The following is a 27,889-nucleotide window of genomic DNA, read 5'->3' on the forward strand; positions in this document are numbered from 1 at the left end:
ACAAGGGAATGCTCCAAACTCCCGAACTGAACCTCACGAATAGCTGCTAGCAGACGAATAGAAAACGCACCCAAGGGGCTTACACTGCTAGCAATCAGTCTCTAACAGTATACAGTGAATCCCCCCAAGACCAATACCAAGCTCCGTGTTGAGGGTAAAACAGTGGACAGCCAGAGCTGTGTGTTTATTGTTCTTATATAACATTGTTACACACTAGTACCACCCACAGGGTTTTGGATAAACAACCAATAAACACGTACAATACAGTAAAATACTCCCACAGAAAATCCTCCCCTCTGCCTGTGATACAATTACCTTACACAATGGATTGATGTAATTATCACAGGCAGGAGAATACACAATGTCTTCTGTCCTGGAGACAACCAAGAAGTAATTCAATTATCTCTCAGGTCAAAGGGAAATCGCCAATACACACATGGAGACAATAGACAATGGACATCACTACTCAAATATACAATGTCCCAACCATTACAGTAAACATAGACATTTAACATATCCCCAGATGACTTGCATCTGAGCACTCAATATATCCAAACAGCGCTCAGATGCCACAAACACAGTCAAATCGCCATGGGGTTTAAGTTTGGCAAGGCTGATGAGAGGGCCCATAATCCTGGGGCAAGAGGCTGGCAACCAGGCTTCTCCACCACCCAGTGGCGAGGTTGGTTTCGCCACAGGAAGTCTTCAGACTCTTCCACATTTTTGTTATGTTGTGCTAAAATAAAATTAAAAAAACATTTTCTCCTATCATCCTTCACTCAATACCCCATTATCAGAGAGCTAAAACAGGATATTAGAAATTTTTGCTAATTTATTGATAGTGAAAAGCTAAAATATGACATTGATGTAAGTATTCATACCTTTTATTTAGTACTTAGTTGAAGCACCTTTGGCAGCAATTACAGCCTCCAGTCTTTTTCGGTATAATGCCACAAGGTTTGCACACCAGATTTTGGGATTTTCTGCCGTTCCTCTTTGCAGATTCTCTCCAGCTCTGTCAGGTTGGATGGGGACTGTCTGTGGACAGTCATTTTCAGGTCTCTACAGAGATGTTTGATTAGGTTCAAGTCAGGGTTCTTCTGGGTCGCTCAAGGATAATCAATAGTGTTGGACGAGCATGCCGAATACCGCGTGTGCTCAAGCACGATGCTCGAGTTTCCTCCCAGCATGTTTGTTGGCTGCTACGCAGCCAATAAACGTGCAGGTAAGTACTGCCATTCACTGTAATGCCGCAGCCGTGTTGGCTGCTGGCTTTACAGTGATTGGCTGGCCGGAACGCGTCATCGGGTGTTATATAGCACCCAATGACATGTGTTCGGCTCAGTATTAGTCAGGGAGAGCTGAAGAGCAGAAGGGACAGATAGTGTAGGGATTGAAATAGCAATATTTTAGTTTTTATACTTGTTAGAGACCCAAAAATCCTTTTTAAGGACTATTGTGTGTGGCAGCAATATATTTATTTTTGCGCAACCTGTGCTAAATAGCTTGCAATTGTTTGGTCGCTGCAGACAGCGACATTATCTGCGCTACATCTCCTGTCTAACGTGTGCGCAGCCTAAAAATAACCGTGACATCCAGTGTACTTTTTCTGTAGACGGTGTCCGCTGTGGACAGTTACATTAACCTGCGCTACATCTCCTGTATAACGTTTGCCCATCCTAAATATCAGTGACATTCATTCAGTGTAATTTTTTATTAGGCAGTGGTGACAGCGACATTACTTGCGCTATACCTCCTGTTTAATGTGTGCGCATTATACAAATATCTGACATTCTGTGTTCTTTATTTGCATATACACTTACAAAACCTGCGCTACTGTACGTGTGACATATTTGCAAGCATATATACCATTTAATATGCGCAAGGTGAGCAGTAAGGGACGGGGAAGTGGCCGTGCTGCTGATGGTGCATGCAGAGGCCGTGGCCCTGGGCACGGTGAAACTGTGCCTTCTGCCAGAGCACAAGAAACACACTCATCCACGATACCTAGCTTCATGTCCCAGTTTGCAGGGTGGCGCAGGACACCAGTGCGACCAGGTGGTCAGACCAGTGCGACCAGTAGAAGTCAGACTAGTGTGACCAGGTGGTCGGTTGGATTGCAGCAGATAATGCTTCCAGTCGGTTAAGCACCACCCTGTCTTCCACAAGATCTAATCTCAGTAGCCAAGAGACTGGTCAACAGAATCCTCACCCTGATACTCCTTCCACCCACAATGGAGAGTCTTGGCAAAGAAGTGATCCCACACTCGGATATTCCAAGGAGCTGTTTTCATTGCCATTCCTTAATTTGGGCCTCTCGCCAAGCCCGCTTGAAGAGGAACATGAGGAGGATGAGACACAGTTGTCCATAACTGAGGTGGTTGTTAGGTCAACAATTCAGGAGGATGACCAGATTGAGGAAGTGGAAGAGGAGATGCTGGACGATGAAGTCACTGACCCAACCTGGGAAGGTGGCAAGCAGAGCTAGGACAGCAGTACAGTGGGGGAGGGATCTGCAGCACGGCACCAGGCTGGAAGAGGCAGTGGGGTGGCAAAAGGGAGAAAACGGGCCACACCAAACAGGCCCGCAACTGTTCCCTGGAGCACCCCCTTGCGGCAATCTCCCTTGCCAAAGGGTAGGTGTTCCACAGTCTGGCACTTTTTTGAGGAAAGTGCGGATGATTAAAGAATTGTCATATGCAACCTGTGCCATGCCAAAATGTGCCATGCCAACCTGTGCCATGCCAAAATGAGCAGGGGCTTGAACTCTAGCAACCTCACCACTACCAGTATGATCCGCCACATGGCATCAAATAGGATGGCCGAACGCCTGGGACCACAACCAGTGTCTGCGGGTCACACCACTGCCTCCTCTTCCCCTGTGTTACGTGCTGGCTAATCCCCTGTCCAAGACGTAGCCCTGGATGCCTCCCGTCATGCACCTGGACCTTTGCAAGCACCATCAGCTATAAGAGATGGCCTTGCGGTTCATTTGTATTGTGTATTGTATTGTGTTGTGTATTGTGTTGTGTGCTGTTCTGCTGCAATACTGCAGCTAGATAGAGGGACAAACGCTATTGGAATAACTAATTGCAACTGGTGTGATATACCTGTTGACCCCACCAAAATAAAACTGATTGGGGGTGTGATATACCTATAATATACCTTCTAACATAGAAAGTATATTATAGTGCTTTTGTATTGTGCAGCAGTTGTGTGCGGTTCTGCTGAGATACCGCAGCTAGATAGAGGGACAAATGCTATTGGAATAAGTAATAGCAACAGGTGTGATATACCTGTTGCCCCCAATAAAAAAATCAGATTGAGGGGTGTAATATACCTATAATAAACCTTCTAACATAGAAAGTATATTATAGTGCATTTGTATTGTACAGAAGTTGTGTGCGGTGCTGCTGAGATACCGTAGCTAGATAGAGGGGCAAACGCTATTAGAATAAGTAATTGCAACTGGTGTGATATACCTGTTGCCCCCACCCAAAAAAAACGGATTGGGGGTGTGATATACCTATAATATACCTTCTAACATAGAAAGTATATTATAGTGCATTTGTATTTTGCAGCAGTTGTTTGCGGTGCTGCTGAGATACCGCAGCTAGATAGAGGGACAAACGCTATTGGAATAAGTAATTGCAACTGGTGTTATATACCTGTTGCCCCCCAAAAAACTGATTAAGGGTTGCGATATACCTGCTTCCACAAAATACTGATTGAGGGGTGTGATACACCAGCTTCCACAAAATATTGATTTAGGGTTGTGATACACCGGCTTCCACCAAATATAGATTGAGGCCTGCGATACACCAACTTCCACCTAATTTTGATTAAGGGGTTTGATATGCCGGCTTCCAGCAAATACTCATTAATGGGTTCTATATACCTGTTTTCACAAAATACTGATAGAGGGGATCGATATAGCGGCTTCCACCAAATATTGATTGAGGCATGCGATACACCGGCTTCCACCAAATATTTATTAAGGGGTTTGATATACCAGCTTCCAGCAAATACTCATTATTAGGTCATATATACCTGTTTCCACAAAATACTGATACAATGTATTAATATACCGGCTTCCACCAAATATTGATTGAGGCCTGCGATACACCGGTTTCCACCAAATATTGAATAAGGGGTTTGATATACCGGCTTCCAGCAAATACTCATTATTGGGTCCTTTATACCTGTTTTCACAAAATACTGATAGAGGGGATTGATATACCGGCTTCCACCAAATATTGATTGAGGCCTGCGATACTCCGACTTCCACCAAATATTTATTAAGGGGTTTGATATACCATCTTCCAGCAAATACTCATTATTGGGTCATATATACCTGTTTCCACAAAATACTGATACAGGGTATTGTTATACCGGCTTCCACCAAATAATGATTGAGGCCTGCGATCCTCCGACTTCCACCAAATATTGATTAAGGGGTTTGATTTTCCGGCTTCCAGCTAATACTCATTATTGGGTTCTATATACCTGTTTCTCCAAAATACTGATAGAGGGGATTGATATACCTGCTTCCACAAATACTGCTCTTCTATAGGGACTTTGTCATAGAGATGTCCCGAACTATTCGCCGGCGAACAGTTCCCGGCGAACATAGCTTGTTCGCATTCGCCGTGGCGGGCGAACATATGCGATGTTCGGTCCGCCCCCTATTCGTCATCATTGAGTAAACTTTGACCCTGTACCTCACAGTCAGCAGACACATTCCAGCCAATCAGCATCATACCCTCCCTTCCAGACCCTCCCACCTCCTGGACAGCATCCATTTTAGATTCATTCGGAAGATGCATTCTTAGTGAGAGGAGGGACAGTGTAGCTGCTGCTGATTTAATAGGGAAATCGATAGCTAGGCTAGTGTATTCAGTGTCCACTACAGTCCTGAAAGACTCATCTGATCTCTGCTGTAAGGACAGCACCCCAAAAAGCCCTTTTTAGGGCTAGAACATCAGTCTGCTTTTTTTTTTCCTGTGTAATCTAATTGCAGTTTCCTGCCAGCGTGTGTGTCAAGCTCACAGTGTATACTGTGCCCACTTGCCCAGTGCCACCACTCATATCTGGTGTCACCGTAGATTACATTTAAAGAAAAACAACAATTTTGACTGTGAATAAATAGCAGTCAGTTGCCTGCAAGCGCGTGTGTGTCTCGTGCCCTGCAAGTGCATAGTGTCACAAGCGCAACTCATATCTGGTGTCACAGTAGATTACATTTAAAGAAAAACAACAATTTTGACTGTGAATAAATAGCAGTCAGTAGCCTGCACGTGTTTGTGTGTTTAAGGCCCAGCTGCAAGTGCATAGTGTCACCAGCGCAACTCATATTTGGTGTCACAGTATCTTGCACGCATAGTACAACTAAACTTATCTAAAAAAAATGACATGCAGAGGCAGGCCACCCCGCAGGGGCCGTCGTGGTCGTGGAGCTGTTATTCCCTTTGGCCCTAGAATAATGCCCAGTGTTCAGAGGCCACGTACCCTGAACTCAAAAAGTTCTGAGGACATAGTTGACTGGCTAACACAGGACACCCAATCTTCTACAGCTTCCGCTCGGTAGCTTGACGCACCATCCTCCTCGAGCTCAGCATCGGGCACCTCTCAAGTTACCACTCGCCCGCCTGCCGCCACCACCAACACTAGCACCACAGGAGTTATTTACACATCAGTTGGAAGAAATGAGTGATGAGCAACCATTATTGCCAGAGGATGTAGATATTGATAACAGGAATATGTCTCAGTTAGGCAGCATTACACACATGGACGTACGGTGTGATGATTATGATGTTGTACCCGCTGCTGCTTCATTTGCTGAGTTGTCAGATACAAGTGAAGCAGTTGATGATGACGATGTGTTCGTGGATGTCACGTGGGTGCCCGCTCGAAGAGAAGAAGAACAAGGGGGAAAGTTCAGATGGGGAGACAGAGAGAAGGAGGAGACGAGTTGGAAGCAGGGGGAGGTCGTCGCAAGGAGTTAGTGGCACAGTCAGACAGCATGCATCGGCATCCGGGGTCAGCCAGACAGCACGCCAATCAACGCATGCTGTTGCCACCACCAGAATGCCGTCATTGCAGAGCTCAGAAGTGTGGCATTTTTTTTGGGTGTCTGCCTCTGACAACAGCGATGCCATTTGCAACCTGTGCCAAAAGAAACTGAGTCGTGGGAAGTCCAGCACCCACCTAGGTACAACTGCTTTGTGAAGGCACAAGATCGCACATCACAAACGCCTATGGGATCAACACATGAGTACAAGCAGCACACAAACTCAAAGCCGCCATCCTCCTCCTGGTCCACTATCTTCAGCCACGTCAACCACTGCTGTCCTCCTTGCATCCTCTCAACCATCCGCCACTCTGTCTCTCGCCTTGAGAAGTTCCTGCTCATCTGCCCACAGTCAGGTGTCTGTCAAGGACATGTTTGAGCGTAAGAAGCCAATGTCACAAAGTCACCCCCTTGCCCGGGGTCTGACAGCTGGCTTGACGGAACTCTTAGCTCGCCAGCTTATACCATACAAGCTGGTGGAGTCTGAGGCCTTCCAAAAATTTGTAGCTATTGGGACACCGCAGTGGAAGGTACCCAGCCGAAATTTCTTTGCACAAATGGCAATCCCCAACCTGTACTCGATTGTGCAAAAGGAAGTAATGGCATTTCTGGCACACAGTGTTGGGGCAAGGGTCCATCTGACCACTGATACCTGGTCTGCAAAGCACGGTCAGGGCAGGTATATCACCTACACTGTGTATTGGGTAAACCTGCTGACGGCTGCCAAGCATGGAATGCGTGGCTCTGCAGAGGAGTTGGTGACACCGCCACGACTTGCAGGCAGGCCTGCTGCCACCTCCTCTACTCCTCCTACTCCATCCTCTTCCATAACCTCCTCGGCTGAGTCCTCTTCTGCTGCTGCATCTTGCTCCACATCAACGGCACCCCCCCCAGCTCCCCAGAGGCTATTCCACATCCCGGATATGACAGTGTCACGCCGTCTTGGGGTTGACTTGCCTGAAAGCAGAGAGTCACACCAGACCAGCACTCCTGTCCGCCCTGAACGCACAGGTGGATCAGTGGCTGACTCCGCACCAACTGGAGATCGGCAAAGTGGTGTGTGACAACGGAAGTAATTTGTTGGCGGCATTGAATTTGGCCAAGTTGACACATGTGCCGTGCATGGCACATGTGTGTAATCTGATCGTACAACGCTTTGTGCATAAGTACCCAGGCTTACAGGACATCCTCAAGCAGGCCAGGAAGGTGTGTGCCCATTTCAGGCGTTCCTACACGGCCATGGCGCACTTTTCAGATATCCAGCGGCGAAACGACACGTTGGAATTCAACACTCCTAATGTTCGACTGCCTGCTCTAACAAGAAAAAGCCGTCCACGAGTATTTGTATGACCGGGGTGCTAGGACAGCCTCTGCGGAGCTGGGTACTTTTTTGCCATGTTACTGGACACTCATGCGCAATGCCTGTAGGCTCATGCGTTCTTTTGAGGAGGTGACAAACCTAGTCAGTCGCACCAAAGGCACCATCAGTGACATCATCCCATTTGTTTTCTTCCTGGAGCGTGCCCTGCGAGGAGTGCTGGATCAGGCCGTAGATGAGCGTGAAGAGGAAGAGTTGTGGTCATCATCACCACCAGAACCAGCATTATCATCATCGCTTGCTGGACCTGCGGCAACGCTGGAAGAGGAGTCTGAGGAAGAGGAGTCAGAGGAGGAATGTGGCTGTCACGACCATGGTCATGGTCGTGACTCCTGATCCGCATGCAGTTGCCTGCGGTTTGGTTTTTGTCAATCACATTGTGAGGGCAGCTGGATTGTTGCCTCACATGTGGTTGCCGCTGGCAACATGTTTGTACTTGGCAGTATAGCAGCCTGAGCTGTTGCTAGGCAGCTTGCTGCAATCTGCATGCGGTTGCACCTGGCAGCCTGTCTTTGTAGGTGTGCCTTTTTATATGTTTGGTGTGCACGAGGTTTGGGTGTGTGCACTGTGACATTTTCCCTTCACTTGTGGCTGCCGAGGCAACGTGTTGTATTGTGTACATGTGGTGGCAGTGTCTAGGCTTTCTAGCTGACTCCCAGGACACGGTTGCCACGCATGTCGTTGCCTGCGGTAACAGCTGCAGTGTGATAAGTGTTTGTACACTTCCCCTGTATGTGGCTGTTTTCCCTTGCCTGGGTTAGGAAGGGTTAACTCCCTTCTGTGTGTGTGAGCACTGGGTGTGTCTGTGTGGGTGTGGCTACTTGGGCCTATATAGCCTCTGCTGAGAGCAGTAGTCAGAGGGGTACTTCAGCCATGGTCTGCTGGAGTCATCTTCCTACCTAATACCATCTGCCAGTGAGGGCCACCCTTGTGGTCATAGAAAATGTTATGTGATGTTTAGTCGATGTTGTTTTCCTTTTGTTATTTAATGCAGCTATGGATCTGGGTTCCTGTCTGTATGTGTGTTGGCTGTGTCCTTTTAAGTATGGTGTGGACGTCAGCGTGTCAGCACAGGGATCCAGTCAGCAAGGCTGTGGCAGGTAGGTGGAACTAGTGCAGTTCACCTGCCATATCCATAGGTCTGTTGTTGTACCCCTTTTCCTTGCAGCTTGGCCACTGAGACTCCTATTCCTCCGTGTCCAGGAGGAACAGGCTGTCTACCCAGCTCCTAGCTCAGGGATCGACGGAGGGTCAGTAGGGATCCGAGGTTCCTGAGCATGAGCCCTCCTACCTTCAAGGTCGGCTCATGCAGCTAGGAGTCAGGGTCAGATTAGGGAAGCTCTAGGAGGTCACCTGCTCCCTATTTCTGTCGTCTTGGCCGAGCAGCCACTTACATCTACTGGCATCGCACGGCTGAGGGTTTTCCCCATCCTCAGCCGTGACAGTGGCTTTGAGGAGGAGGAAGACCAACCACAGCAGGCATCCCAGGGTGCTCGTTGTCACCTATCTGGTACCCGTGGTGTTGTACGTGGCTGGGGGGAAGAACAGACCTTCAATAAGATCAGTGAGGATGAGGAACGGGACATGAGTAGCTCGGCATCCAACCTTGTGCAAATGGGGTCTTTCATGCTGTCATGCCTGTTGAGGGACCCTCGTATAAAAAGGCTGAAGGAGAACGACCTGTACTGGGTGGCCACCCTACTAGACCCCCGGTTTAAGCAGAAAGTGGCTGAAATGTTACCGAATTACCGGAAGTCGGAAAGGATGCAGCAGTTCAAAAACAAGTTAAAAAGTATGCTTTACACAGCGTATAAGGGTGATGTCACAGCACAACGGGAATCTAGCAGGGGAAGAGGTGAAAGACCACGCCGGCAAGGACAGGACGCTTTACAGACGTGTTGTTGATGGAGGACATGCGGACCTTTTTAAGTCCTACGCATCGCCACAACCCTTAGGGGTCCACCCTCAGAGAACGACTCGACCGACAGGTAGCAGACTACCTCTCCTTAACTGCAGATATCGACACTCTGAGGAGCGATAAACCCCTTGACTACTGGGTGTGCAGGCTTGGCCTGTGGCCTGAGCTATCCCAATTTGCGATAGAACTTCTGGCCTGCCCCGCTTCAAGTGTCCTGTCAGAAAGGACCTTCAGCGCAGCAGGAGGTATTGTCACTGAGAAGAGAAGTCGCCTAGGTCTTCACCTTTGTTAAGATGAATGAGCCATGGATCACGAAGGGACTTACAGTGGGGGATGCATTTGATTAAAAAAGGCCTGATGAAATGCCTTGGGCTAAAAATGGTCCACACGCTGCTGTATTAGATCTCTGCATGCCGGATGACTTGCGTGACTTCTCCACCGCCAACTAGGGTTCAAGCCGCAATGTTTTAGTGCACTTTCTGCCTGGAAAACAACAACAATTCCTAGTTTTTCAGGCATGTGTACATGCCTAATTTTTCTGGCCTCTGGTGCTGCACTGTGGCTGCAAAAACAAAAAAAAAGGCACATACATGTGTCATTTCCCCTTCGTGATCGTTGTTGTCATGAAGGGGCTTGCGTATCACAATGAAGCGATCACCTCTATGAGTGTGTTGGCAATGTTGGCACACCCCAGATGATAAGGTCGTTGCTTCATTGTGAACAGACCAAAAGCGATCGGCTGGATAATTTTGCATAGAAAAAACATTAATTTTCTTGGTATCATCTAAGGTGATCATTAAAGCCTACTAGGCCAACAATGGGCCCACACTGCAGAATCATTGTTTTCTGGGTCACTTAACTGTCACTGAACTACCTCAGCACGACTAGCACGCATAGGCTTTGAAAAACCTCCATCGCCTGCAATCTCCCAAACGTACGCACGAGCAGAGTCATCACTACACCAAGATTGACACATAGAGGAATAAAATTTATGTCATGAGTGTGTCAACTATTGACAACTCTTTGCGGTTGTCTAAAATCTATTCCATACACCGGCCCCTGATAGGGGACGTAACAGGGATTAAACTGATAGGAATAGTACTACTTAACACACCACTCATATAGGGTGGCACAGTACATTGCACGGCGCACGCACAGTGCCCCAAATTGGAAGTAAGAGGACCGACCAACCATCTTTTTCCATCTCCCAGTTCCTAAAATCTATTCCATACACCAGCCCCTGATAGGGGACGTAACAGGGATTAAACTGATAGGAATAGTACTACTTAACACACCACTCATATAGGGTGGCACAGTACATTGCAAGGCGCACGCACAGTGCCCCAAATTGGAGGTAAGAGGACCGACCAACCATCTTTTTCCATCTCCCGGTTCCTAAAATCTATTCCATACACCGGCCCCTGATAGGGGACGTAACAGGGATTAAACTGATAGGAATAGTACTACTTAACACACCACTCATATAGGGTGGCACAGTACATTGCACGGCGCACGCGCAGTGCCCCAAATTGGAAGTAAGAGGACCGACCAACCATCTTTTTCCATCTCCCGGTTCCTAAAATCTATTCCATACACCGGCTCCTGATAGGGGACAAAACAGAGATTAAACTGGTAAGAACAGATTTTTTTAATAAAAAAAAAAAAGAGGACAGCCTCTGCGGAGCTGGGTATTTTTTGGCCGCGTTACTGAACGCTCATGCACAATGGCTGTAGGCTCATGCGTCCTTTTGCGGAGGTGACAAGTCTGGTCAGTCAAACCCAAGGCAACATCATCAACCTCATCCCATATGCGTTTTTTCTGGAGCGTGCCCTGCGAAGAGTGCTGGATCAGGCCGTAGATGAGCATGAAGAGGAAGAGTTGTGGTCACCATCACCACCAGAAGCAGCCTTGTCTTCGTCGATTGCTGGACCTGCGGCAACGCAGAGAGAGGAGTCTGAAGAAGAGGAGTCAGAGGAGGCAGGTGGTTTGAGGAGGTGGAAGACCAACCACAGCAGGCGTCCCAGGGGGCTTGTTGTCACCTTTCGGGGACCCTTGGTGTTGTACGTGGCTGGGTGGAGGAAGAGACCTTCAATGACGTCAGTGAGGACATGGAACGGGACATGGCTAGCTTGGTATCCAACCTTGTGCAAATGTACTGTTTGCGGTTGTGCAAATGGACTGTTTGTGGTTGTTTGCGGTGCATTAAACGGGGAGTTTGGTCTGTCAGAGTTTGGTCTGTCACTGTGAAGCGGGCGTAACCCTTACACTACCTGATCGATACAACATCATATCTGATCGTATACACACACTGGATGTTTTAAAGCACGTTATTCCTAACAATTTAGGAATGTTAGGTGATTTATGCCCGTTATGGATTAAAACCCGACTCTGCGTCAACTACGTAATTTTCCATGGGAGTTTTGCCATGGATCCCCCTCCGGCATGCCACAGTCCAGGTGTTAGTCCCCTTGAAACAACTTTTCCATCACTATTGTGGCCAGAAAGAGTCCCTGTTGCGAACGGAAAATTTTATGTTCGCAACATCTCTAATGATGCTTAGAATTAAGGCCAAAAAGTTCATTCTTTTTTCATTACACAAGAGAATCCTTTTTCTCACAGTCTAAGAGTCATCAGGTGTTTTTTGCCAACTCCAGGTAGGCTTTCATGTCTTTTTGGGAGAGGATTCTTTTGTGACATACAACCCAGAATGGTGGAGTGCTGCAGTGATGGTTGACCTTCTGGAAGTTTCTCCCATCTGCGCACAGGATCTTTGGTGCTCAGCAAGAGTGATCATTGGTTCTTGGTCACCTCTCTTACCAAGACCTTGCTCCCAGATTATTATTTGATGGAGCAGCCAGCTCTATGAGGAGTCCTGGTTGTTCAAAACTTTTTCTATTTAAGAATCATGATGCTCACTGTAATTTTAGGGAGTTTCAGCGAAGCAGAAATTTTTTGTACCCTTGTTCAGATCTGTGCCTACACAAAATCATGTCTCTGAGATCTACATGGAGTTCTTTCCTCCTCATGGCTTGGTTTTTGCTCTAATATGCATTATCAGCTATGAGACCTTATATAGACAGGGTTGTGCCTTTTTCCAAATCATGTCCATTCAATTAAGTTTAGCACAGGTGGACTCTAATCAAGAAACACCTTAAAGATGATCTAGAGAAACGGGAAAGTCATAGCAAAGGGTCTGAATTACCTATTTCCATGCAGTTTTTAATTTATAATGCCAAAAAATTTGAAAATTCTATTTTCACTTTCTCATTATGGTTTATTAAGTACTGATTGATCAGGAAAAAACTTGATTTCTTTTATTTTTGGTCCAAGGCCGCAACTTAGCAAAATGTTAAAAAGTTAAAGGGTCTGAAGACTTTCCAGTTGCATTAGACATAACATGTATATACTGTATACTGTACTTTTGTGGGAAATATTTAAAATAGCTTGTAATTTATTGTGTGAACTCATGCTTATGAGCCCAGTATCTCATGCAGTGGTTGACAATATAATAAAATAGGATGCCTTATTAGTTGATACCTTTTAATGGCTAACTGAAAAGAAGATGTTAAATTGGAAGCTTTTGACACTACTCAGGTCTTTTTTATCAAGCATGTTATAACACAATATCTGAAGATTCATACATTTATACACAAAAGTACATAGGAATAGGGTTGTAGATGAGACAAGTCATGTAAATCAGATCAATATGAGTGGAAGGGAAAACAAACAGTTATAGCAGTAAATTGTTCTAGCAGTTATTGATAAGGTGCGTGAAAGTTTTATTGTTCTATGATAGAGATATAGTCCATGATGTCATGAAGTCAAGAGGTCTGAGGGACAAATTCCTTAAGAGGTGTAGAAGGACATAATCCATATGACACACTAATTACTGATCTGAGTGTCAAAGGGAAATTCAAATCTCTGAGGAGCAGAAGAATTTTTTAGTTCACTGTCATGACAACTTTTGACATGGATTTATATCACCAGATATAAGATACAATATTGTGTATAGGGGTATTCCTATTATGATCATGGGGTGAGTAATCTCTGGGACCCCACTAATCTAGAGACTGAAGGGGAAGCAGCAGTGGTGTAGCAATCTGTTCCTGTAAAGGTTTTAGGGCTTGTGGCTAACTGACTGTGCATGTGTCAGCCTCATTCACTTGATAGCCTTGGTACAGACTCATGCATGTGCCTTCCCTTGTACAGGGAAAAACTATCAGGGTCATGCAGCACTAAACATTTACTGTCCTTTTTATTCTCAGGCTCAGCCCCCAATGATTCATTAAATGATGGCATATTCTAGAATATCCTAGCAATTTGTTATTACTTATAAGATTGAAGTACTCCTTTCCATTTGGGGAAGAACATGAAAAATACATTCTCTTTTTTTATTTCAAGAAAGAATGTTTATGTGAATGAGGAAATCTTATCCCATGCCATTTTCTTAATTTTTTTCTATGCATTATGAACTTTTATTAAACCTCTGCTCATTTAATCAAAGATCTATTTATGATGTTGTAAAAAAGATTTGTTTCTGAAATGTTCTCCAAATTAAACTTTTTAAAGTTTAATGCTGGCACACAAAAATGATTACAGCTGTAAGCCATTAAACACTTATATGGATATTTATAGGAGCGAAAAAGAGGACATTTACAGCTAAACTCAATAATGTAATGCAAAGCCAGCCTTATGAAAATGTTATCTCTTATAGCTTTACCATAAGCAATAATGTTTACCAGGCTGATGGACAAAAAATGTAGCATGTGATATATTCAATTTGCTAATACAATACTAACATGATTATGATGAGTTATATCCTTATTAATTCTATAGCATTAAGAAGTTATGCTATTGCTGCTCGATGCCCCTAAATGGCAGTTAGCCAGTAATAATGGAACAATACACCTTACTTAATCTATTATTTATTAAATCATATTCTAGTTTAAGATGTTAAGCTAATTAATTTTATAGTAACAGTTCATGAAGGCTTTTTTTTTTTTCTTAAAGTAGGTTATTGCAAGCCCAAACACATTTGATGTCTGTTTGGTTCCTAATAGGGATGAGCGAACCTGTGGAAGTTCGGGTTCGCAGGGTTCAGATGAACTTCAGGTCAAAGTCGGGACCCGAACTTGACCCGGACCCGATTAAAGTCAAGGGGGACCCGAACTTCACTTTATTATTTTCCGTTATAACGGAAAATAATAGCATTCTTAAGACAAAATGCTAAATAAAATGGCCATTTAGGGGTTAAAAATAATAAAAAAAAACTCCCCTCATCCACTTGATCTCGCAGCCGGTATCCTCTTCTTTCTGCAGGACATGCAAAAGGACCTGCGATGACGTCATTGCTCTCACCACGTGGTCATCACCCGAACACCGAACCCGAACTTCAGTGAAAAAGTCCGGGTTTAGGTCCGGGTACCCAAACTCACAAAGTTCGGTACGAACCTGAACTTTGCAGTTCGGGTTTGCTCAACCCTAGTTCTTAATATATGATACAGATGTAGTAGAGTTAACACTGCTTTATGAGACGTGTTATCTAAACTAAATGCGTTAAGCAAACACCTTCAATTGCTTTTCAATGGCTTTTGTTTTAAAATAACACAATGAGTTAAGAAATTTGAGTTACGAATTTGTGTGTTAACCCTGCTACATCTGTATCATCGATCTAGCTATCTATATATCTAACTAATCAAATATAATATTGACTGGTTGAAATTTGAGATGAGTAAACCAAACGATATTCAGTTCAGGTTCGCAGAATTTTTTAAAAAGATCAGATCGAACACAAATCGATTTTGACAGAACAGATGCTCCAATTGCCCTAAAAAAATTGGTATATAACACCCCCTTGTCTCCTAGGACTCAGAATTTTGTAGCAACACTTGTCATCTCTTTTCGTTTATTTTTATGATTTTTTTATTTTTCCTTCCCCAAGCTCTTGAACGCAATGACAGCAATAGTGAATGATGTCTAAGTGACACTGACATACAGAGCTATGGGTAAACACATGAATCAAAAATGTTATATTGCTGAGGGCTGCTGTACAAAATGTCTTCTGTTTGCAAAGTGCCTGCTTAATAGTTAGTGTTATAAAAATGGCATTGAAAACAAGCACTAAAAGCAAGAGTTAAAGTTCCTGTAATCACCTTACTTTCAAATTAGTCTTTACTGTTGCTGTAACTGGGATAATGATCAGCAGGCCTGAAAGTTTTCTTTAGTGCAAACTTTGCCATACTGCATGTACACAGGACTGGACCAGTAGGTCTAAGGTGAATACTACTATGACAAATGTGAGTATTTTGCCCATCAGGAAGCTCATATTAGAGATCTTAAAGAGCAAACTGCAACAGTGAGGGAAATTCACGAGCTTGAAAATAGGATACTGCTCACTGAGCAAGCAGTTAGTGAAATGAAGGTTGGAGCTATATATTTCAGCAGGAATAGGTAAGTAGCTGGGTTAATAAAGTCAGGGGGAGTAGAAAGGGGTCCTTGAAAAGGAAGGATGCTTCTGTTACTGTGCCCACAAGAAAAATTGCCAAGTTGTCTGATGATGCAAAGGTTTTAGTCTCAGAAATGAAAGCCCAGCCAGGAGGACAGCCCAGCTAATAGGCAAGAGGATGGTAATGCAGGTAGGGCTAGACAATAGTTAATAATATTTATAGCAGACTCTATAATCAGGAAGACATGATAAAATAATTTGTCACCAAGACTACCCAAACTAAATGTTTTTCTGTGTCCCTGTTTCTAGGATTTGGCATGTGAATAATTTACTGCTGGTTATGACGCAGCTGTCACAGTCAATGTTGGCACCGATGACAGAACACATGGTAGGTGCAGGATCTTTAATAATAATTTTTAATAACTAAGTTCCAAGCTTAAGGTACGGACTAGAGATGAGTGAACCTCTCAAGAATCAGTTTGGTTAAGGTTTGCTGAATCTTTCAAAAATTGATTCAGGACAAACCAAAGTGGCTTAAAGGGGTTGTCCGAGTTATGAAAAGGAAATATATAGCACTGAAAATCTGATGGGCAGCAATATATAACTAAGCTAAGCAAGTTTTTTTTGCAAACAAAATATATATATTTCCTCATTTCCCTGGTTCTCTTCTGACCCTTGTTTACTTGCAATAAAAACAATATCTGCCCCTCCCCCTGCTCTTCTAAGAGAGTGAATACAAGAGCTGCCCCAAGTGACATGTCTGCCTGATGGGAGACTCAGCAGCATGTTGTATGTGTAGGACTACAAGTCCCAGCTGTATAATGACACTGCTAATACACACAGGATCTTCCTCCTACCTTCTTGTGCAATGCTCTCTCTAGTCTGTCAGCTCCTGTGCCCAGAATTGTCACTGCTGCAGCTATCCAGTCTGTGCAGCTGAAGGGGTTAAGAATCCTAAGAGAGAGCAGACGGCAGTGAAGGGGGGCGTGACCAGCACAGTGACGTCTCGTTTACAGGCTCTTAAACGAACTTTATCAGAGCAGGGAGAGAAGTTGACATCACAGATCATGTGACCCTCAGTCAAATCTGAGAAACCAGGCACTGCAGATAAAGTGAGTTAATTTGAAAGCTGTTACATTTGCCTAGTTAGGAACATAAAACAAAAAAATAACTCGGACAACCCCTTTAAATTGCCCTGAAAATTGGTTTATAAAACCCTCTAGTCTCCTAAGATTTAGAATTTTTAGGAAAACTTGTTATCTCTACTAATTTATTTTTTATAATAATTTTTTTCCCTCACCCTCCGGAGTGACACTGACATGCATAGCTATGGGTAATCACACATTTCAAGGCATTAATACACAGCGTGTTTAAAAACACACAGTGCCGGTACATGTGTTATGCTTTCTCGTATTCCAGAGCTTGCAAAAACTGTCCCTTATCTAGGAAAGATAATGTTTAAACACACACTGTGTTATGGATTTTTTTTTTTTAAAGAGTGGCTTGGAGGTCCAAGCATTAAAAAATGATGCCTTTACATACTCAGAATGCCTGCCCGTATGACATGAACAAGTGTTGATAGTCAGAAGAAAAAGTGGATTGTTGTGAACAAGCCTAAAAAATGTCTCCCTTTTAATTGGGAGCAGCAGCATTACAGTGTGGATGTGGAAAGGGTATGTACGGATATAGTGTTATGTGACTGCAATATTAGCTTTAATAGCAATATAGCGGCAGCAGAGGTAGCATAGCATGGAACATACAAGGCAGTTGTCACGAGGGTGTCAAGAGCCACGCCTGACTCCGTTATACCCGGGGTCAGGAAGTCGCAGCGGGTGGCTGCGCGCTCTATGTCTAAAGACAGTGCTGTTTATTAATGGTAGCTTTCTGGGTTTGCCTTGCAATCCTTTTTGGCTCACTCAGGGATCCGTAGCTTCTCCTCCTCAGCTGTTTCTTGTCCAGCAATCCCAACCTCCTTATATTCCCATCTCTCACTTCTCTGGTTGCCAGATATAGAGCTTCCTGCCTGGACTTCTATACTGACCCACTGGAGCTGTGTAGCTGTGTTCCCTGGTTGTTGTTCCAGAACGTTACCCTCCGGATCCCTGTTGGGCCTTGGTGGTCCGCTGTTGTCGCCCACCTGGGATTATATGTTTGTCTGTATTGTCTGTCCTCTCCTTGGTGTTTTCCTCTTAGTGTCAGTGGTGCGGACTATTGATCCCACCGCCCCGTTCACTACATAGGGCTCATCTTAGGGAAAGCCAGGGTTTAGGCACGTGATCGGCGTATGGGTGAGGAACCCGTCTAGGGACGTCAGGGCAGTCAGGTGCCAGCCGCAAGGTGAGTCAGGGGTCACCATCTTTCCCTCTCCCTTGGACAGGGCCTTCCCATTTCCCTCCCTTTGCGTGACGCCGGTCATTACAGCAGTAAATCGTTGTCTATGGGTAGTAGTAGTAGTGGTTATAGTAGTGGTGATAGTAGTGGAAAATGCTTTGCGTTAATAATGGTGATAGTAGGGGAATAGCAGCAAGGAGCAGCAGCAGCCGATGTGGCTGTGGCAGCAGCAGCTATATGGTACATGTTGGCAGGCAGCAATATGATGGAGGCAGCAGCAGCCTTACGGAAGATGATGGTAGGCAGGTCGCAGCAGTGGCATGATGGCAGGGGTGGTATGATGGAGGCGGCAGAAGCAGCACCCATACAGAACATGATATTTGGCAGGTCTCGGCAGTCACATGTTGGTGGCGGTTAGAGATAAGCAAAGTTTTGAAATATTCGATTCGGCTGAATCAACGAACTTTGACAAAAAATTTGATTTGTTCAAAATTGATTGGTCACAAATCGCTATAAAATTGGTATTTTCGTACGTCACAGTGGCTGAGGGAATGTATGGAGCGGGTTGCCATTGAGCCCGATTTATATGTGGTGGGTACTGGCTGTATCATACAGCAGGCACTCGGCCGCAATGATGGGGAATGGCGATCCTGCCCAACCCTGTCATTAAACCAACAGTGATTGTGGCATCTGTGAGTATAGGCAGAGGGATGCAGTTCCCTCTGCCTTCCTATGGGCACCCCCATAGTGAAATCGCGGGACTCCGATCAGTTACTGATGGCAGCCTGAACGCTTTTGAAGCTTGCCATTGCTGCCATGGAAACCTCCCTGCTACGCTTTGCACGAGGCCCAGCTCAGCAAGAAGCGCATCAAAAGGTTATTTTCCCTAATAGATTTCTATTATAAGACAAAGAATCAAAAGATCACAGGTTCTAGCCCCCTAAGGTGGTTAAAAGATATCACTGTAAAAGTAAAAAAAATATTAAAAGTTTAGATTACCCACTTTCCCAATTTTACAAATAAAAATATATTAACTAAAAAAAAGATGAGATATCGCCTAGTCTGAATATGTCTGAACTATTAAAATATTAATTAAAAAATCGATTGCAATCCTGTCGCTACAAGTGGAAGACCTTTTCTTCTACCATCTCCTTTTCCACATCATAGTTATCATTGAGACCTGGGCCCCCCTTAAGGGCTGCATAAAAAAAGAATGATTTCCATATTCTACTACCTACTACTTCCATAGTCAACTACATGGAAAGGAAAGGACTGTAGTACCAGCAACATGGCCAGGTGCATGTTCAGCTTCTGTGCCATTGCATGAGTGCACGCATACTGTTGTCTTTTCACAATCACCTTGGTAATCTATTGCTATCGAAACAAGGGACAAGGAGAAGAAGGAGCATCAGGAGCAATAGATGACATTGAAGTTGATGGGAAGGAACAACAGCTTCCTTCTGCTGAAGTTGACGAGCCCTAACTGCTGGAGAGGGGATGCAGGCAGATGGGAGATGCAACGGTTGCTGCATCAAACTGTAAAACTAAATGAGTGGCACAGTTTTCCCACAACACTTTTTGGTGATGCTCCATGTGTTGACGCAGGGCCATCATGCCTACACAAGCACCCTGGCCATGCCTCACCCTCTGCCCACACATCCTGCATATCGCTTTGCTAACATCTTTCAGAGACTTGATGAAAAATTCCCACACTGGCAAGTATGGTATTTTCCCTCCACCACTGCGTGATGCCTGCCTGCCGCTGCTTTTATGAACCTGTGCACTGCTAGTGTGTTCCTCACAGGTAGTCTCCTGAGTAGCAGACGGTGTACCTTTCCCACATTTGGCTGCAGATCTCCAACTGCTTTCACCCTGCTTTCTTGCAGGTAGAGATGGCCTTGCGGTTCGCCCAGCGGTCTTTTCGCGGCGAACTTTGCTCCTTCGCGATTCGCCGAACATGTGAACATGTGGTGATGTTCACATGCGCAATATTTTTTTGCATTTGCGCCAAACTTTGACCCATGACACATCCATCAGGTGGGACAGGACAGCCAATTGAGACATTTCAACACATGGACACAACCCAGCCTATAACAGAACCTGATCTGGCAGCCATTTTACATTCTATGTTTTGCCAGTGTAGGGAGAGGTTGCTTTGTGGAGCAGGGACAGACTGTTAGGGACACCAAACGCTAGCTAATAGGGCCACAAAAGTCCTTTTAAGGACTGGTATAGGTGTGCTATCGATAGGTGTAATATACTGAGGGGTGTGATATACTGTACCTAAAATATACTTTCTAGCATAGAAAGTATATTATAGTGCATTTGTATTGTGCAGCAGTTGTGTGCGGTTCTGCTTCGATCCCGCAGGTATATAGAGGGACAAGCTTTATTAGAGCGACTATTTGCAACGGGTCTGATATACCTGAACGGAAAATGCAAATGTGATCGCACACTACATCCAGCACTCTGCCCTCCATGCTGGATGAGACATTGGTTTATATTTTGGCCAAAGCATAGTAAGCCACTCACCGCGTCAAGGTCGTCTCAATTGAGTGGTCCCTAACTCTTGTTCCTACCTGTTCATGGGCCATAACAGCCACATGAAATCCAGGGAATGCAGGTCAGCATGCAAGCCAAGTACACTTTGCTTGTAACCCCGTCCGGTGCCATTACAGCTTTCATCGGATCCAGGGATGCAAGTACCAACATGCATGCTGAACCCACCATATACTTCTCCCGGAGCCAGATGGCTAATGGTAGGTTCTATATAAGCAGACTCAGTTTTATACTGACTTTAAAACCAGCCTCCAGGACAGATTAACTGGTCAGGTGTGCTTGACTCAAAGGAGATCGCCACGCCTCCAATATATGTTGCCCCAAAAAAAAATATTGAGGGGTGCGATATACCTGCTTCCACAAAATACTTGTTAAGGGGGTGCAATATTCCTTCTTCCACCAAATATTGATTAAGGGGTTCTATATAGTGATGGAAGCGGGGTGTTATATTCCAATTTGGAATATTTTGTTCCACCAAGATAGTAATTTCGGACACTCCCACCAAATATGTAAGTAAGACCCTCTATCAGCAAGACATCTCCAACATTTGTCACAACCAGATGATGAGTATCGAGAGACCACGTCCGGGGTTTTATACCACCTAGTGATTATCTTGAACCCATTTTCTTGAATGCGTACACATCTAGACGCTTTGTGAGGAGAGTTCAAAATAATATGAATTTCTTTAGCTGAAAAAGTACGTTTTAAGTCCTTCTCCCATGAACCGATAAAGGAGGGTAAAATAGAAGTTGTTTGGGATCTTATGTGTTATATTCCAATAATATACTTTCTATATAGTGCATTTGGGTACAGCAGCATTTGTTTGCGGTTTTGCTGCGTTCCCTCTGCTACACACAGTGACAAATGGTATTGGAAAAAATAATTATAACTGGTGTGATATACCAGTCGCCTCCAAAAAAAACGATAGAAGCGGGATGTTATAAACCAATAATATACTTTCTTTATAGTGCATTTGGGGACTGCAGCATTTGTTGGCAGTTTTGCTGCGTTCCCTCTGCTACACACAGTGACAAACGGTATTGGAAAAAATAATTATAACTGGTGTGATATACTAGTCGCCCCCCCAAAAAACTGATAGAAGAGGGATGTATACCAATAATATACTATTTATATAGTGCATTTGAGTAGTGCAGCATTTGTTTGCTGTTTTGCTGTGTTCCCTCTGCTACACACAGTGACAAACGGTATTGGAAAAAAAAAATTATAACTGGTGTGATATACTAAATATAAAATTATATTGCCGATATTTCGCTTAAAAAAAAAATATTGAATGGAGATCACAAATTCGAATAATACATCTGATATGTCACTGTCCATGTTGTGGGACAATTTGTGCACTTCTAGTAATTATTTATTGGCTGCAAATATGAGCTGAAAATTAATGGGACCCGCCGCGAACTTGCGGTTCATGAACATTTGATCGCGTTTGCGCGATCACGTTCGCGAACCGTCCCGGCAGATGTTCGTCCATCACTAGTTCTATATACCTGCTTTCACAAAATACTGATTGAGGGTTGGATATACCTGCTTCCACCAAATATTGATTGAGGCCTACGATACACCTGTTTCCAAAAAATACTGATTGAGGGGTGCGATATTCCTGCTTCCACCAAATATTGATTCAGGGGTTCTATATACCTGTTTCCACAAAATACTGATTAAGGGGTGCGATATACCTGCTTACACAAAATATAGATTGAGGGGTGCGATATACCTGCTTCTATCAAATATTGATTTAGGTGTTCTATATACCTGTTTCCAAAAAATACTGATTGAGGGGTGCGATATACCTGCTTCCACAAAATGCTGATTAAGGGGTTTGATATACCTGCTTCCACAAAATACTGATTGAGGGGTGCAATATACCTGCTTCCACAAAATACTGATTAAGGGGTTTGATATCCCTGCTTCCACAAAATACAGATTGACAGGTGCGATATACCTGCTTCCACAAAATACTGATTAAGGGCTGTTTCACACGAGTGGATGCAGATCATACGAGTGTATCACTGTACAGCAGCGGCGGCGGCATGAAGCGCACGGCGTCATAGCAACCAATGACGCCGTGCGCTCCTGCTGTCAGAAGGAATCCCGGCCGGATTACCACGGACCGCTCTCGGCCGCGGAACACGGCCGTGTGCATGAGGCCTAAAGGTGGAAAAAGTTCTGAAATTATTTCTTATTTTTTTTACATCACAGAGACCTGACATTTTAACAGGGGTGTGTAGACTTTTTATATCCACTGTATATATACAGTATATATAACTAACTACCACTTACTAAACAAAAAAAAAGATTGATGGGACGATAACTCTAAAATATATAATATTCTTTATTTAATCAAAATGTTTAGCTATAAAATAAATGATAGGGGAGAAAGGCACGATTAAAACTGATACAGAAAAAATTACATGAGGTACATAAAACAGATAAAGCACTTTATGTCATAATGACCGGGTATGGGCCAAAATATATCAAGCTACATAGCCGGTTACAAAGAAAATACCAGAAGCCCCACTTATTGCACTCCACCAGGGCAGCATAAGCCTAGAACCAAAATATCAAGTTGAATATATATAGCTGAATAAATAAGTAATACTCCAATAAGTCTAGGACACATCTATCAAGCTGAATACAAAAAGCTGGGTACATATATGCAAAAAGGCCCTAAATATAATACTCTACCTTTAGCTGAATATATGGCACTGAATACATAAACAATACAGAAAGGCACTAATTGCTGTACTCTACCTAAGCAGTAGTGATGAGCTGCATGGGCAATATTTGAATTCGCAATATTTTGCGAATATTTGGTCGAATATTCGTCATATATTCGTGAATTCGAGATTATTTTCTTGATTGCGAAAAAATCGGCAATGTAATAGTCGCGTAATGCGCACGAAATACAGGTGTGGGAAACTATAGCTACATTTTTCAAGCTGCTAGAAGTTTCCTGAGACTGGAGAAAATGGTTGGCATGGCAGAACATTACAATAGCTTTATATAGCGATTGTGAAATCAGCGCTAATGATACGAATATAAGTATATTCTTTATACTGGATGAATTACAATTTGATGTTTTCCTATTGATACATATATAGAGCACCACCAGATAGTACTGTATATTAGCTGACTGTAAGTTCATTCAAGCACTTTGAATTGAGTGGGCAGATGATGTAGTGCTGATCCCTGTAATTTTCTTTTCATTTGGATTGGATTCTTCATTAGAGTTGAGCGAAAACCTGGATGTTCGGGTTCGAGAAGTTCGGCCGAACTTCCCGGGAATGTTCGGGTTCGGGATCCGGTCAATGGGAACCCGAACTTTTCGGCACTAAAAAGGCTGTAAAATAGCCCAGGAAAGGGCTAGAGGGCTGCAAAAGGCAGAAAAATGTAGGTAAATCCCCTGTAAAGAAATGTGGATAGGGAAATAAATTAAAATTAAAATAAAATAAATTAAAATTAACCAATATCAATTGGAGAGAGGTCTTATGGCAGAGAATCAGGCTTCATGTCATAGCAGAGAATCAGGCTTCACGTCACCCCCCACTGGAACAGGCCATTGTCAGATATTTAGGCCCCGGCACCCAGACAGAGGAGAAAGGTCCCATAGCAGAGAATCAGGCTTCATGTCATAGCAGAGAATCAGGCTTCAAGTCATAGCAGAGAATCAGGCTTCAAGTCATAGCAGAGAATCAGGCTTCATGTCATAGCAGAGAATCAGGCTTCACGTCACCCACCACTGGAAAAGGCCATTGTCAGATATTTAGGCCCCGGCACCCAGACAGAGGAGAGAGGTCCCATAGCAGAGAATCAGGCTTCATGTCATAGCAGAGAATCAGGCTTCACGTCACCCACCACTGGAACAGGCCATTGTCAGATATTTAGGCCCCGGCACCCAGACAGAGGAGAGAGGTCCCATAGCAGAGAATCAGGCATCATGTCATAGCAGAGAATCAGGCTTCAAGTCATAGCAGAAAATCAGGCTTCATGTCATAGCAGAGAATCAGGCTTCACGTCACCCACCACTGGAACAGGCCACTGTCAGATATTTTTAGGCCCCGGCACCCAGACAGAGGAGAGAGGTCCCATAGCAGAGAATCAGGCTTCAAGTCATAGCAGAGAATCAGGCTTCATGTCATAGCAGAGAATCAGGCTTCACGTCACCCACCACTGGAACAGGCCATTGTCAGATATTTAGGCCCAGACAGAGGAGAGAGGTCCCATAGCAGAGAATCAGGCTTCATGTCATAGCAGAGAATCAGGCTTCAAGTCATAGCAGAGAATCAGGCTTCAAGTCATAGCAGAGAATCAGGCTTCATGTCATAGCAGAGAATCAGGCTTCACGTCACCCACCACTGGAAAAGGCCATTGTCAGATATTTAGGCCCCGGCACCCAGACAGAGGAGAGAGGTCCCATAGCAGAGAATCAGGCTTCATGTCATAGCAGAGAATCAGGCTTCACGTCACCCACCACTGGAACAGGCCATTGTCAGATATTTAGGCCCCGGCACCCAGACAGAGGAGAGAGGTCCCATAGCAGAGAATCAGGCATCATGTCAGAGCAGAGAATCAGGCTTCAAGTCATAGCAGACAATCAGGCTTCATGTCATAGCAGAGAATCAGGCTTCACGTCACCCACCACTGGAACAGGCCACTGTCAGATATTTTTAGGCCCCGGCACCCAGACAGAGGAGAGAGGTCCCATAGCAGAGAATCAGGCTTCAAGTCATAGCAGAGAATCAGGCTTCATGTCATAGCAGAGAATTAGGCTTCACGTCACCCACCACTGGAACAGGCCATTTTCAGATATTTAGGCCCAGACAGAGGAGAGAGGTCCCATAGCAGAGAATCAGGCTTCATATAACACACCACTGGAACAGGCCATTGTCAGATATTTTTAGGCCCTGGCACCCAGACAGAGTAGAGAAGTCCCATAGCAGAGAATCAGGATTCATGTCATAGCAGAGAATCAGGCTTCAAGTCATAGCAGAGAATAAGGCTTCATGTCATAGCAGAGAATCAGGCTTCACGTCACCCACCACTGGAACAGGCCATTGTCAGATATTTAGGCCCCGGCACCCAGACAGAGGAGAGAGGTCCCATAGCAGAGAATCAGGCTTCATGGCATAGCGGAGAATCAGGCTTCACGTCACCCACCACTGGAACAGGCCATTGTCAGATATTTAGGCGCCGGCACCCAGACAGAGGAGAGAGGTCCCATAGCAGAGAATCAGGCTTCATGTCATAGCAGAGAATCAGGCTTCAAGTCATAGCAGAGAATCAGGCTTCACGTCACCCAACACTGGAACAGGCCATTGTCAGATATTTAGGCCCCGGCACCCAGACAGAGGAGAGAGGTCCCATAGCAGAGAATCAGGCTTCATGTCATAGCAGAGAATCAGGCTTCATGTCACCCACCACTGGAACAGGCCATTGTCAGATATTTTTAGGCCCCGGCACCCAGACAGAGGAGAGAGGTCCCATAGCAGAGAATCAGGCTTCAAGTCATAGCAGAGAATCAGGCTTCATGTCATAGCAGAGAATCAGGCTTCACGTCACCCACCACTGGAACAGGCCATTGTCAGATATTTAGGCCCAGACAGAGGAGAGAGGTTCCATAGCAGAGAATCAGGCTTCATATAACACACCACTGGAACAGGCCATTGTCAGATATTTTTAGGCCCTGGCACCCAGACAGAGTAGAGAAGTCCCATAGCAGAGAATCAGGATTCATGTCATAGCAGATAATCAGGCTTCAAGTCATAGCAGAGAATCAGGCTTCATGTCATAGCAGAGAATCAGGCTTCACGTCACCCACCACTGGAACAGGCCATTGTCAGATATTTAGGCCCCGGCACCCAGACAGAGGAGAGAGGTCCCATAGCAGAGAATCAGGCTTCATGGCATAGCGGAGAATCAGGCTTCACGTCACCCACCACTGGAACAGGCCATTGTCAGATATTTAGGGGCCGGCACCCAGACAGAGGAGAGAGGTCCCATAGCAGAGAATCAGGCTTCATGTCATAGCAGAGAATCAGGCTTCAAGTCATAGCAGAGAATCAGGCTTCACGTCACCCAACACTGGAACAGGCCATTGTCAGATATTTAGGCCCCGGCACCCAGACAGAGGAGAGAGGTCCCATAGCAGAGAATCAGGCTTCATGTCATAGCAGAGAATCAGGCTTCATGTCACCCACCACTGGAACAGGCCATTGTCAGATATTTTTAGGCCCCGGCACCCAGACAGAGGAGAGAGGTCCCATAGCAGAGAATCAGGCTTCATGTCATAGCAGAGAATCAGGCTTCATGTCACCCAACACTGGAACAGGCCACTGTCAGATATTTTTAGGCCCCGGCACCCAGACAGAGGAGAGAGGTCCCATAGCAGAGAATCAGGCTTCATGTCATAGCAGAGAATCATGCTTCATGTCACCCAACACTGGAACAGGCCACTGTCAGATATTTTTAGGCCCCGGCACCCAGACAGAGGAGAGAGGTCCCATAGCAGAGAATCAGGCTTCATGTCATAGCAGAGAATCAGGCTTCAAGTCATAGCAGAGAATCAGGCTTCACGTCACCCAACACTGGAACAGGCCATTGTCAGATATTTAGGCCCCGGCACCCAGACAGAGGAGAGAGGTCCCATAGCAGAGAATCAGGCTTCATGTCATAGCAGAGAATCAGGCTTTATGTCACCCACCACTGGAACAGGCCATTGTCAGATATTTTTAGGCCCCGGCACCCAGACAGAGGAGAGAGGTCCCATAGCAGAGAATCAGGCTTCATGTCATAGCAGAGAATCAGGCTTCATGTCACCCAACACTGGAACAGGCCATTGTCAGATATTTTTAGGCCCCGCACCCAGACAGAGGAGAGAGGTCCCATAGCAGAGAATCAGGCTTCATGTCATAGCAGAGAATCATGCTTCATGTCACCCAACACTGGAAGAGGCCACTGTCAGATATTTTTAGGCCCCGGCACCCAGACAGAGGAGAGAGGTCTCATAGCAGAGATTCAGGCTTCATGTCATAGCAGAGAATCAGGCTTCATGTCACCCAACACTGGAACAGGCCACTGTCAGATATTTTTAGGCCCCGGCACCCAGACAGAGAAGAGGTTCATTCAACTTTGGGTTGCCCCGCAATATAATGGTAAAATGAAAATAT

The sequence above is a fragment of the Bufo bufo genome, chromosome 2, assembly GCF_905171765.1.
Source record: "Bufo bufo chromosome 2, aBufBuf1.1, whole genome shotgun sequence".
Lineage (NCBI taxonomy): Eukaryota > Metazoa > Chordata > Amphibia > Anura > Bufonidae > Bufo > Bufo bufo.